The sequence below is a fragment of the Uloborus diversus genome, chromosome 8 (assembly GCF_026930045.1).
Source record: "Uloborus diversus isolate 005 chromosome 8, Udiv.v.3.1, whole genome shotgun sequence".
In the NCBI taxonomy this organism is placed as follows: domain Eukaryota; kingdom Metazoa; phylum Arthropoda; class Arachnida; order Araneae; family Uloboridae; genus Uloborus; species Uloborus diversus.
In genome coordinates this window covers 128,107,175-128,116,728 of record NC_072738.1, presented here as the reverse complement: position 1 = coordinate 128,116,728, position 9,554 = coordinate 128,107,175, and the positions used below count along the sequence as shown (strand labels likewise).

The following is a 9,554-nucleotide window of genomic DNA, read 5'->3' as shown; positions in this document are numbered from 1 at the left end:
ATACATAGTATTTAATGATGTTTTTACCGAAATTAGTTTCTTGAAGTTTTTACATTTTAATGCAAATTTTGTAATGGCTGTAGCGCTAAGATTTTTGAACACTCGTCTAGACCGCGCTATCATAACTCTACCTATCGAATACGTTTTTAAAATGTCGTTTTGTTTTTTTGCAATTAAATTCATTTTCTTCAACGTTACAATCTAATTCATTATCTATTTTTGCAATTAAAAGCCGCGTAAAAATGCAAAATAATCCAAATCCATTATTTATCGGAAAAAGGACCACAGTGCCATACATTCGCCAGAGACTTGCCAAGTTTATAAAACTGCGTAAAATGTTTGATTAATCTGTATTCATAAGAAGCATTGGATAAGTTTCCCCCTCCCTACTTTGTAAAACTATATGTTACTAATTTTATCGAAGAGATAGTGTCGCCAAATACTGAGATACTTATGGTGACCATGAAATGATGCTATCCGAAATGTTTCCAAATTAAGTAGTAAAGTTTGGCAATTGTGTTTGAAATTGTGCGCAAACTTGTGCTGTTTATGGATTTGATTAATTTAGTTGGCGGATCATTTTACATGTTAACAAATGATATAAAGAAAGAAATATTAAAGAAAGAGCGATATTTTGGTTATATGGGGAAAACCGAGAAACAGAATTCGCGTAATTTTTAGCTTCAAAAACAGCGACAATTGAAAAAATTGCCACATGCCTTAGCTATTGAAATGATTCCGCAAAAAAAGTTTAGCGAGATACCTGCTGGTCGATCAAGCACCCAGTCAACACAAATAAATTTTAAAAAAAAAAACATTACTAAAAAAAAAAAGTAATTGCCTCAAAGTTGCGTAAAACTGAAAAATAATCAGCCAAGTCCATGTATTATTTGCCAATCTTGTGCAAAAAATCTCACTTTAAAATTTGACTTGAGAAAAGCCTTGAGCAGTCAGACGAAAAGCAAAAATAGTCAACAATACAACAATTGTCGCTATCGACAGAGAGATGAGATGATACCCTAAATACTATATTGTGATGAGGAAAGCCTTCGAACATGGAACTAAAAAGCTAATAACTCGTTTTTTATTCTACTTAGAAATTTTGAACAGGTGCCATCTTCAGCAGAAAAATCAGAACTTTCGATGGACATGTAATGTTAATATGTGCAAGTATTTTTTCATCCTCATATTAGAGAATTTATAAGAAAATTGGGCTTTATCGCCCCCTAGGGGGGTTTGCCCCCCATAACGGGGTGAAAACTACCCTATGTGTTATTCTGATGCATAAACTATATTATTATAAAGTTTCATCAAAATCCATTCAGTAGTTTTTGCGTGAAGGAGTAACAAATATCCACATACATCCATACAGACAAACTTCCGCATATATAATAGTAGTAAGATTATTTTTTTTGGCGTGTTTTTAAGGATTAATGGTGCTAATTAGGATTTTGTGGAATTAATATCCCTACTTTAATAGCGACAATAGAGGGTATTGTTCTTTTTTTCCTTTCTTCTTCTTTTTTTTTTTTTTTTTTTTTTTTGAGCAATCACGATTGCTTATTGTTCTCACTTGACCGTCCTTGATGTTGTGGTTCCTTTTTCAGCTTGAACCAGGGTCCTCTGCAGCACCAGCGCCCACCGGCGCGGCTCCTCTGGTCCTGAGTACAGTCCCCCGGAACCCAGTTCTCCTGGTCGGTGGCATCCATTTCCTACACACACCCACGCTCGCACACGCCTTCATACACATACACACACGCCTACGAGCGTACACACAGGTCTACGCACACACACAACTGTACACACGTAACTGCCCAGGAGAAAGGGCAGGCTTGGGCGAACGGAGCAGTTTCTAGAAACAATGACTCCAACTCCAATGAGTAGGGTTCTGTCGCGATTCGTGATTGCGATACACATAATATGAATTCACAATTTCAGAATTCAAATTAATTTCTTTTTTTTATAATTTGTTTCTTATGCTATCGGACCTGTACTAATGAAGATTTTTGGAATTAATCATGAAGGAGATCTTCAGAAGGAGATGCTATTTGAAAATGCTGATATCACCATTCTAATAGAGACTTTAGGAAATGTTTCTCTTTCCGAAATGAGAAGTTTTTTGTACTATTGTCCTCATTTAAATGGGAACTTTAAAAAAAAAAAAAAACGTTGTGCTTACTCTGATTTTAATGGTATTTTTACTCTGAACTTTTTTGGTATTTTAATCAGGACTGTTTACGTTGTTAGAAAACAGTTGATTTTCTTCACGTGGGGGATTTTAAAGGTTTGATGTTACCACTCTAAAGGGATATTATTAGAATCTGGATTTGTAGTGACTGTTGACCCTATTTTGAGACGATTTCTCCGGTAAGAAGCTATACAATAATTTAGATAGCAGGTGTAGCGCTGGACATCATTTGAAGGGGATGGGGATTATAAGGGAAATGGTTGACTTTATTTAAGAATTGTTGACCTCACTAGAAATAGATTTTTCGCGAATTACCCAAATTATTTTCTTTACAACTCCTGAACGTTTTCCTGATTTATGTTGTGTGATTTTTTTGGGTGTCTTCCCAGTTTCCCCGACATTTCATTTACCCCCTCCCTCTCCCCAGATTTTCAGTTTTCAGCATATCTTTTGATATATTAAAGGGGGGAGGCCATTTTAAATGTCGGCGAAACTGGGGAGAAACCATTTTTTGGTAACTATTTGACCTCTCCCTGTGTTGACCATTAACTTGAATCGATTGAAAAAAACTACATCAACGGGAGCGAAGCCGCGGGTAAAAGCTAGTTACTTCATAAAACTCTTGCATACATATGCTATTGCTCTCATCTATCTACATTCTTTGGAATCTTTTTTGCTTATTTTACAAAGCGTTTGTCGTTTATGTGTGTGTGTGACGTGCAAACGAATGTATGTCATCTTAAAACATTAAATTTGGTACAGCTGCCCGAAAAATATTTAATGTCAATCATCGAAAACAGAATTTTAAAATACAAAATAGAAATTTCAGTAAGTTACCGCTCTATTGCCAGGACTAAGGCAGAAATACATCAAATACACCGTCAGCTCAGTTATTCCCGCCGAGGACTGCAGATTCGTGCTTATTAGCACTCATCAGCCCGGCATAGAAAGTGACTGAGCTGGAGATGGAAAAACCCCTTAAGAAAACCAAGAGTGCCAAAACACTGGTAGCTAATATAGAATTGGCAATGACCAGACGAGCTACCGCTATTCTATATTAGCCACTAGTTTTTTTCGGCAATCTTGGCTTGCTTAAGAGGTTTTTCCACCTCCAGCTAAGTCACTTCCTATGCCGGGCTGATGAGTGCTAATAAGCACGAAACTGCAGTCCTCCGCTGGAATAACTTAGCTGGAGGTGTATTCATGTACTAAATAGGATTTTTATGTTTGCGATTTTAATCTTTTTTGCGATTATATTTTGCGTATAATTTTGGGTTAGAATTGTTAATTACTGCGACAAAAAAATCGATGAACGACTAAATAGTACAAACATTTATTAAATGAAATCAAGTTAAGAAAATTCTCATTTTAACTACTTTAAACTTCCTTTTAACCTCTTTTTTAAAAACATAAAACCTCGGACATTTTGCATTTATTTGATATTATAGCTGTTAGATTCAAAAAAAAAAAAAAAAGAAAAAAACTCAATTTTTATGACATTGTCTAAATGTCGAATAATTTTAGTAATCGCAAAGCTGTTACATTTACTTATAATAAAGCTGAAAGTCTAGATCTTTCTAAATGTCTGCGACACGCATAGCGCCTAAACCGTTCAGCGGATTTTCATGAAATTTGGCACAAAATTAGTTTGTAGCATGGGGGTGTGCACCTCGAAGCGATATTTCGAAAATTCGATTTTGTTCTTTTTCTATTCGAATTTTAAGAGCATTTGGCAGAGCAAATAATCATAACTTGGACGAGCTAATTATCATAACGTGAACGCTTAAATTACCGTAACGTGGACAAACAAACTACCATAATATGGGCGAGCAAATTAACATAGCAAATTGGCGAGAAATTCATCATCCATAATTTGTAAATATACAGGCTAACCAATTGCCCTTTTCATTTTTAAGTACGGACAAAGCCGTGCAGGTACCGCCAGTCTTTACTAATAATAAAGCTCAAAATCTCTCTGTCAGGATGTTTGGATCTCTGTGACGTGCATAGCGCCTAGACCGTTCATCAGATTTTCATGAAATTTAGCTCTAAGTTAGTTTGTAGCATGGGGGTGTGCACCTCGATCCGATTTTTCGAAAATTCGATTTTATTCTTTTTCTATTTAGATTTTAAGAACATTTTCAGGAGCAAAATTATCATAAGATGGACGAGTAAATTACTAAATTATCATGACGTGGAATGGGAGAGCGAATGAACATAGCCAGTTGGGGAGAAATTCATCATCCATTATTTGTAATTATACAGGCGCACCAAATGACCTTTTCATTTTCAACTACGGACAAAGCCGTGCAGGTACCGCTAGTTTATAAATAAAGCGGCTGAATAAGAATTGGGTCATCGTTTTGTCACTTTATCATTGTTCAGTAATTATAAAGAGCGACTAAGTATATTTAATTTGAATTTTAAATATTTTTAAAGTAACGTTATTTTTAGTGTACTAGCAGATATTAAAGTGATTAGAAAGTGAATTCGACCACACTACTGATAAGACGAATTGAACTGTTTGTTCTTTATCTTAAAACTACATGTTACACTTAATGCGCTGATTACTTCATGACCTCTTTGTTCATCTCATCAACAGATAACGATCGCTCTCATTAGTTCTCTGCGTAATCATCAGATAGCTCTTTCTTTTTTCGAGACAATGTTTTTTCTTTTCTTTTTTTTTCAGTACATCATAAATTTCATTGTTAATTAAAAAAAGAATGACATCATACTTTCCGAAATGAATGGATAATTCTTGCTGAAATAAATAATAAATTAATTTGTTAAGTGACAGAAACAAAATTTTGTTTCTGCATATATATTTCCCTATGAGTTACTTTGATTCTTTAAATTTAGGAATTTCTGTTCATTTACATTAAAAAAAAATCGGTTATCAAGAAACTCAACTATTAGAGATACCATTCTGAACTTGTTCCTCCTTATTGGAACTGGCGTAAACCAAAAAATGCATGTTTAACCCGTTTTTGCATAATTTTTAAAAAACGCTTTTAAAAAAATAAGGTAAATTAATACCTTTGTGAATAAAAAATGACAACGTATATAAAGTACAAATTGAGAATGAAAAAAGGTTAAAAAACCAGCAAACAGCTGTTCCGGCACTCTAAAATACAAGTGCCATCATCATGTGCCAAGTGAATGAATATTCATTCCGATGTTCGCCTCGACTGTGTTTTAGTCGGGTGAACCTGTCTTCGTTTTTAATGCACTGATGATGGCACTTGTATTTTAGTGTGCCGAAACAGCTGTTTGCTGGTTTTTTAACCTTTTTTCATTCTCAATTTGTACTTTATATACGTTGGCATTTTTTATTCACTATACAGTACAAAGTTTTCGACTACTTTTTATGTAATACCTTTGTGCTGAACAGTAAAGAAGAAATAACAACGTCAAAAAAGTACAAATTGCAGATTAATACAGACACGTGTTTCGGCGTTAAAGGGAACGCCTTTTTCATTGCAAAAACTAATGAGTTTATGAATGAAAAGACTCCGTCTTTTCATCCATAATCTCATTACAACTTTTGCTGTGTATTAAGTTCTTATACATCATAAATAAATATCGTGAACTCTGTACATTTTATTAAAATTGCTTTCAAACAGAGTGAACAGTTAAAAATTAAAACAGCTCGCTTTTATCAATAATAATAATAATTTTATGTATTTTTGTAGTATATAAAACCCATTTCTATTCAATAGACAGCAGTAGTCGAGGCATACTTTTTCATCATTCTAAACTAATAACTCTATTTTAATGGCATTTAAGCTTTTGAAATCGTTTTCTTACTAGAAAAGCTACTATATTGCAAATATGCATCAATGGGGGTCAAGGAAAATTTCGCTGCTCTTACTTGGAGGGGGTGTCAAAATTTAAATAATGATCCTTTTACGTTGTAGTAGTATTTTAATAGTGGAAGATTATTCATGCTCTAACAACAAAAACTATGCGCAAGTACTCCACGTTTCTTTCAATTTCGGCAGGGTACTGAAAAGCAGAGAGAGTCTCTAGTACCTTTCACCTAAGTGTAATTGCTAATGACTGACCCCAGAACTTTCGGAACCAAGAATTGCACTAGCAAGTACTCCGCATTAACTTACGGGTATTCTTCGGCGTTGGGCTTAGAATCCGAAACCCTCCAATTTCGAATCCAGCGCCCAATTCACTTTTCGCCGCATTACCACACCTTTTATTTTATTTTTTAGCGTTACGCTTTCAAGTGTACACTGCCGTGACCTTCGAAATGTTAGCTCACGGCAACCTGCGTAGACTCTGAACTCCTGGCGCACTCCTGTGAGCATTAAGGACAGGTGTTAGAACAAAAAATGATTTGCTTACTCGACGTGCAAGCAGTCGTGGCCGAGTGGTTAAGGCGATGGACTAGAAATCCATTGGGATCTTCCCGCGTAGGTTCGAATCCTACCGACTGCGAGTTATTTTTTTTTCTTGTAAAATGTTTACTCAATGCAAACTTTTTTCTAGTGGCTATTGAATCAGTAAATTTTTATTTTTTACTTTGAAACCCCCCCGAAGCAAAAATTTTAATTCTTATCCTTTCATTTTAAACTTCCTCATACACAATAGCAGAGAACTGCGTTGCAAATTTCTTTTCAATTTTGTTCTGCTAGAAGTTTATAATAATTGAAAATGAACATGCACGCAATAAAATTTCAAATTCAGTATTGGTTAACAGGAAATGTTAATACTTGGTGGTTTCACACCGTGCTCGTTTCGCTTACCTTCCACCGTTTGCTGCCTGCGGCTGATATTTCGTGAAATTCGGTATTAAATCGCGTGACAATTGATGATTTTAATAATGTACTTTTCAATTTATATCTCTTACATGTTTATGTTTAAAGGTGTGAAACAGGGAGGGGGTGGAATAACTTCTTCCGGATATTCTGAATCAATCGCCATGAGAAACATTGACAGAACGGAGGAGATAGGATAGAGTTTGTTCTTACAGCAACCCTGAAAGCTACTTCCGATAAAAATTCGTAGTACGTGTTTTTGAATATGGAGAAACTTGTCGGCGTTCCGTCTGTTATATAAGGATAATTTTGATATTGTGTCAATACTAAGCTCTTCTACAAAGAAATTAGCCCAACGAAAGATTAAGAATATCGAAAACAATAATAACTACACATAACGGACAAAACCTTTCTCCCCCCCCCCCTACCACCTCCTCATTAAATTTCCTGCATACAAAGGTGCACTAGACGGTAGCTGTGGAAAAAATATTTTAAATTTTTACCACGGAAAACGCCAAGGCAAGGATCAAATACTCAGGGCTGCATGCAAGAGGGGTGATTTTAGGGTTCAAACCCGTTCCGAATTTTTTTCCAAACCTAAAAAATAAATCTTATTACTATTTTCAATTTCATTTGAAAAATGAAATTATTTATTGAAAAATTGTGAAAAGTCTTACAGTAGCTGTTGCTTCACCTACTCTCACTGCTACAATTTCTGCAGCATTTACGTTTTTGACAATTGAAGAGCACAGGGGAAAAACCCCGTCAGTCAATTATGAGGAAAACGCATTTGAATGTTTGGCTGATGAGTTTTTTTTTTTTTTTTTCAGTACCACCTATTTTTGAAAAAAATATTTCAGCTGAATTATGGAATTTTGTCAAAAGATGATAGAATATTCGAAAAGTTAACTTCAGCAACAACTAGACTGCATCATTATTTTGTTTCCGTGTAAAAGCTGACTGACAGGGTTTTCCCCCTACACCCTTCAGTTCCTTCCTTATGACATTTTCACAAATAAAAATTAAAAGTAAAATAAGAAATAAAGTCAAATAGCACAAATTGCAGATTACTGCAGACACGTGTTTCGGCGTTACAAGGAACGCCGAACTATTTCAACTCTTATTTTACTTTTTATGCATAAAGATATTTATTTAACTTATAAATTCAATGATTTTGCATCAATACATTTGTACATTATATATTTTCTAATGCGGTTTTTAGATGTTTTTTAACTACTGAATCGTCAGAAGAAATTCTAAATCTTAATAAAGCACGAAGTTTAGCCAAGATGGCATCCTTGTAACTGGTCCTTTAATTTTCGTAAGAGGAGGAATCCCTCTGAGTGAAATCTCTTGAACTTCGAAAAGCACATTTCTTTCTATATTGGATCGCATTTTTTTCTGATTTTTTCCCCTGATTCTTGGGCATGGTTGTTATTAGAAAGTCAACAGTTTTTGTTTTTTATTATTATTTTACTATTATTGTTGCAATTTCTTATCTCAGACACCAACAAAAACATACAAATTCTTTTAACTTCAAAGTGCCATACTTTATACTTTATGAGTTTCAAAAGCTATATATTACATCTGAAGTGCATTTAAGAAATATTTCTTCTAAAGTGTATATAGGTTCACATACCTATTCTTTTTAGTTATTAAAAAGACGTCCATTATTTACCAGGCGCACAAAGCAAAAAAATAGTACGGGGCCCTCATATATCTATTTCCTTTTACATAGTAAAGGAAGTATTGTAATTGCGAAAAAGTGCCCCCTAAAATTTCGGCCTAAATTTCCATTTTACTCATCCCCGAATGAATGTTGAGTGATTTTCTCGGCCCCACCTCCCATCTATCTGGCCTATATTTTTGAAACAAGGATTGAAGAAAGTTCGTTGTTTTCTTGAAGAACATTTCAAAGAAGAAAATTATGCATATTCAATGGATTATTCATTCATATTTTATACAATAAACATTTCCCTATATTAAAAAAAAAGTAACGTCAAAAAGATTGTGATGTTCTTAACAGAGCTAACGAGCAAAATATATTACTAAAAGCCACGAATTTGAAAGTGACATTTCAAATATACAAAATTTGCGTTTTGCAATGCTCGGGAGCCCCATAGCACCTACAGCTGTGCAAGCTGGTACAAGTTAGTTTGGAACCCGGGAAAGGGGTGCTCTTCAAAGTGCGTTTTTTTTTTCCTTTTAATGTCTCAGTTATGCATATTTCTATAAAGTTTTTTTTTTGTCTGCGGATGGGAGCGGGATTGTGTTTTAACTATGAGCTCTTTACTTAAATTCCATTTTCTACAGGAGAGAGAGAGAGGGATTTTCATTCTCTTCGAAACGGAATTTGTAACGCATTTTTTCGTCTGATTCGTTATAATGGACGATTTAAATCTTTGCGAATTAAATAAGATTGCGAAGCAATCTTCGGGGCTGGTGAGCGTCTACGAGCAGGGGGCGGTGATGATGTAGTTTATCACAGGTGAGGCATTTTTAGATGTGTGACGCATTATGAATTAACTACTTATTGCGTATAAAAATTTCAAATTTGAAATGGGCTATTCAAAAACTTTGTGCAGTTGCGTTCA

The 9,554-nt window shown here is 34.7% G+C and overlaps 1 non-coding gene across 1 annotated transcript; it reads left to right on the top strand.

Annotated features, from left to right (window-relative positions):
- The first annotated feature begins 6,558 nt into the window (after positions 1 to 6,558).
- Trnas-aga (transfer RNA serine (anticodon AGA)) lies at positions 6,559 to 6,640 on the top strand. The gene has a single exon. It is a non-coding gene; the product is annotated as a tRNA-Ser (tRNA).
- The last annotated feature ends 2,914 nt before the right edge of the window (positions 6,641 to 9,554 follow it).